The sequence below is a fragment of the Ixodes scapularis genome, unplaced genomic scaffold (genome assembly GCF_016920785.2).
Source record: "Ixodes scapularis isolate PalLabHiFi unplaced genomic scaffold, ASM1692078v2 PGA_scaffold4__175_contigs__length_147842914, whole genome shotgun sequence".
NCBI lineage: Eukaryota > Metazoa > Arthropoda > Arachnida > Ixodida > Ixodidae > Ixodes > Ixodes scapularis.
Window position 1 is genome coordinate 122,318,554 of NW_024609879.1, and position 4,735 is coordinate 122,323,288.

Here is a 4,735-nt window from a genome sequence, read left to right on the forward strand (position 1 = left end):
GGGATGGGGAGCTGACGCGCCTGGGGGACTGCGGGGGGTTCCCCAGGTGCTGCTGCGGTTTCCGGCGGTTGACGGGCGAGAGGAACCTTTTAGGGCAGGGTTTGGTTGCCGCCGGATGATTTCCGCCGCACGAAGAGCATCGGGGGTGGCAGTCATGTTGCTCCGTCATTAGCGGCGCGCCGCACTCTCTGCACTTGGGCGTGACCGGGGGGCGCGGGCAGACATCCGCTCTGTGGCCGATCTCGTGGCAGGTTCGGCAGTGGAGCACAGTCCGCCTGTAGAGGTAGCACCGTATCAGAAATCCGGAAAGTTCAATGTAGTATGGTACTCACTTTCCCAAGAATGTGATCACCATGGTTGTTGTGTTGCCCAGTCTTCGACGGGTGAGGGCCTCGTAGCCGGGAGCTGCGATACGTTGGAGCACCATTTCGGGCGTAGTGTCGTGGGCGATGTTATAGGTCACCCCCTTACACGAGCTGTCGGGGGCTACACCGTACGATGCGATATCGTATGTGGTTTCATCAATTGTAAGTTTCTGCACTTTGCTGAGTGCCGAGGCCGTAGCTTGGGAGGGGGTGCTCAGAACAAAATTGTTTTGGTCTGCGTCGAGGCGTACTTTGAATTCGGTGGCGCCGATTTGTAGCTGCGCCGCGAAAGCGATGGCGTCCACTAACTTCCCCGGGCTCACCTTGTTGAGCTGCAGGCCGTTCCGTGGACGAATCGCCAACTTGAAGTCGTCGGCGGGAAGTGGGGGTGTTCGGGATTTGCGCACCTTCGGCCGGCTTTGGTGAAGAGCGGGTTTCAGTGGCGGCAGAGGTAGGGGCGGCGTGGTCGAACGTGGCTGCTGCCTGAGGCGGCGGGCACGCTTCGTAACGGTGATCCAAGGTTCGGTATTTTCGTCGTTCTCCTCCTCGGCCGGACAAGCATTTTGCGTTTTGCGAGTTTCCATGTCTTCGTCCCCCCAGGCCCCGGTGGACGACAGGTGGGCTGCGTCGGCGGCGGCGCTGAGCGGCGCGTTCGCCATCGGTGGCGGCGAGGTGGCCGGAGCCCTGGCCAGGGGGGCTATGTTGCACGTCTTGGACTCTAAGCCTACCACGCTAGCGGGCCCTGGCCAGGGCCCGCTAGCGTGGTAGGCTTAGCGGGGCGATCCCGCTTCGAAACTTGAAGTGGTCGTAAAATGCAAAATATCGCACCTACGGTCGCAAGTTTGGACTCGACGTGCTCAGGAAGTCTTGAGGCACACAATGGTAACGTTCAATCAGGTCGCTGAGGTAAATTTTCGCTGGAAGTGGGTCGTCTGTGCGGAGCAGATCGGAGGTGTGACTTGGGCGCTGGGGCGCCGCCTGGTCTGCCTCTTGACAAGGTGATCGAATCCTGCAAAGAGGCAGAGTTCGCAGCACTCCAAAACCGAACATGGGAGAAGAAGGACGTGAAGGTCACCGCTGTACAGAAGCATTCAAGGCAGCAGCGTAATACTGGGGCCAGACAAGGTCATTGCGGTTACTGCAATAGAAGCCACGAGCCGAGAAAGTGCCCAGCTTGGGGAAAGACATGTGGAATATGCAAGAAAAATAACCACTTTGCTGCATGCTGCAGGCGAAAGCTAGTGATTCAAGAAGTAAAGTGACAGCTCCGCCCATTTGAAGAACACTGGCAGCAGCGATCATTCAATGATTCCGACGTCGACTTATGGCAAGCACTTGACGCTATTGAAAACAACCGCAGCGTCACTGGAGCGCTGGCTCCATTTGCGCCACAACTCTCTTGCATTCATGGAGTGCTAATGCGACTATCCAAAGTAGTTATTCCGAGTTCAATGAGACAGTGCTTCAACGGTTGCACGAGGGACACCTGGGTGTAATCAAATGCAAAGCTCGAGCGCGATTTTTGATGTATTGGCCTGGCATGAGCGCAGACATTTCCGATAAAATAAGCAAATGTGCATCGTGTCAATGTTTCGCATACCGACAACCTGCCGAGTCATTTCTACAAAAGAAAGTCCCACGTCAACCATGGGCACGTACCGGAGTCGACCTCAGGCAGGAAAGTCTTATTTGGTAGTTTACGACGCATATTCAAATTATCCGGAAGTGGAGTACATGCCTCAGACAACGAGCCGTCAAGTAGTTGAAAAACTAGCAATGATTTTCGAACGTCATGGAATTCCTCTTGAGGTCTGTACCGATGGAGGACCTCAGTTTGTATCGAGTGACTTCAAAAAATTTTCAGCTAAATGTGATTTTCTTCCCGTCATTTCCAGCCCGAGGTTCCCAAGGTGCAACGACCTTACGGAAAAGGGAGTTCAGGTCGTGAAAAGGCTTATGAAAAAGACGAGGTATATGAGTGAAGACTTCTGGGTGGGCCTACTAAACTACCGGTGTGCACCGTTGGAGGACGGTCGGGCTCCCTGCGAACTGCTAATGGGAACGAGACTCCGTAGACGATTTCCAGATTTCGGGGTACTTTCGGCTCTTCAAGTGCGTAAGCACAGTCAGAACTTCAGGACCGCGAGTCATCTACAGGCGCTGCAAAAGGACAACACTGTGAGGATCCTCAACGACCAAAGCCGGAGCATGAAGGCACACGTCCAAAGATGTGCGGCTCCTCGTTCCTATGGAGTTAACACGGAAGACGAAAGGTCACTTCAGAGAAACCGACAGCATTTTCTAAAGACCTCGGAAGGATTCCGGCCTGCGGACGAAGAAACGGTGAGACGGACAGCAGAAGTGAGCAGCACAGTATCCAACTTTCAACCCAGACGTCCGCTCAGGTCGCTCCAAAAGTACCGGAGCACAACAACCAGAACGTTTCGCCAACGGGATCGGATACCTCATGTGACGAACGACGTCATGGAGCTGACGTCCCGAGTCCCTGTCGTGTTTCCGATCAGGAAGTGAGGAGCTCGAAGGTTAAAACAAGCTTTTACTCAGCAGCATCGCAGATCGCTCCGCCTGGTTCGATCTCCCGCGCGTGAGTGTCCCCCGCGTGCCTCGTGTATCCCGTGCGTTGCCGATGGCCCCATTGTTCGCTTGGTGCCATCTGTGAAGATAGCGCCCTGTGTCGTTGTCAATCTACTCTTTGTCCGTGTTTTTTTGGCGCTTATTTTCCCACGATGTACCAACTGGCCCATCTAAGCATTTTATTGAAGATAACGATACACGACAGTCCCTGGCTTCGCCGAAGCACGAGAATCAAGAGTCAACCGGCCCGATTAGGTTATGACTAAGATTGTGGACAACTTGTTTGCCAAATTTTCTTCAACTGTTGGCATGATGACCCTTTCCCTAATTACCTTCTGGTCTAGTTGTGTATAGTCAACGCAGATACTAATCTCGTCATCCTTTTTCTTGGCGATGACCATAAGTGCACACCAAGGCGTTGCATGTTCAACTTGCTTGATGACTCCTAGCTTCTTCATTTTCTCCAGTTCATGTTCCACTTTAGGCAGGAGAGGAACAAGTACTCGTCGAGGAGCAGCTACTGCATAAGGTGTAGCGTTGGGCTGAAGCGTCACGTTGTAGACTGTCTTCATGACCCCGAGTCCTGTGAATAATGTGCTAAACTCTGGTCTCACTTGTCTTTGTATGCTGGGTTTTGTGCTTGCGTCTCCACTGCCTCCAAGTGTGCCAGTACACCAAGAGCACGTATGGCTGGCCGTCCTAGCAAGGCCGTTTGGAGGTTTTCCACAACGAAAACCCGCTGGCGAGCAGACTTGTTCTGCCATGAAATGGTTGCGCCGAACATCCCTCTTGTCTTGATAGAAGTTCTGCCAGGTCCAAAAAGTCTCTTGTCCGATTTTCGGGACTGCTTCATGTGGTAGCTGTCATATAGTGAAACAGGAATGACGCTGACATCCCCTCCTGTGTCGACTTTGAAATAAACGGGGCATCCATCCACGGTTGCTGTGATGAACCACGGCTCTTGATTGTCTGCCTTGTGGATTTCCCCGAGAAAGAGTTCTGTGTTTGCCGTTTCCCTCTTTGAGGTGTACTGTTGACGTGCTGACAAACAAACAGTCGCATAATGCCCGGTCTTTCCACAATTATTGCACCGTTTCCCCGACGCTGGACACTGTCTCTTAGAGTGCTGTTGTGGGTTGCCGCACCACTTGCATGCGTTGTGCCCTGCCGGTTGTCTAACTGGTGGCTTGCCCGTTTTCCGCGGTGTGTTTGCATGGCTCTGACGTCCCTTTTGGCGTCGAAGCTCATCGACCGTGGCGCTCTGCTCTGTTTTGTCACGCAGTCCTTTCTGCTGTTGCTTGACAATCTCGGAATTCCGTGCTTTCTTTGTGGCGGACTGGAGTGTAAGCCTGGAATCTAGCTGCAACTTCTCGCTGAGTCCCACGTCCAAAAGCCCCACAACTAGGCGGTCGCGAATGAGCTCTTCTTTAAGCGGGCCGTATTCGCACGTGTCCGCGAGTTTGTGAAGTTCTGTTATAAACATTTCGACTGACTCATTCGCTTCTTGCTTTCGACGATTGAACTTCGATCTTTCAAATACAATATGGGTGAAGGGGATGAAGTGTTGCTCGAAGTTGCCCTTGACAAAGGCATAGTCCGTGAGCTCGGCATCTGTCAACTGTAGTGATGCCAAAATGTCCTCGGCTCCTTTTCCCATCCCGTACAGAAAGGTATTCACCTGTGTTTCCGCGTCGCGGAGGTGAAGACCTGACACTAAGCGGTAGCGCTCCCAACGTGATATCCAACGTTTCCAGTCGGTCGGGTCGCGAAAGTCC

At 53.2% G+C, this 4,735-nt stretch overlaps 1 pseudogene; it reads right to left on the reverse strand.

The window, feature by feature from the left end:
* Positions 1-328: 328 nt before the first annotated feature.
* On the reverse strand, positions 329-3,532 carry LOC121837859 (annotated as a pseudogene).
* Between the last annotated feature and the right edge of the window lie 1,203 nt (positions 3,533-4,735).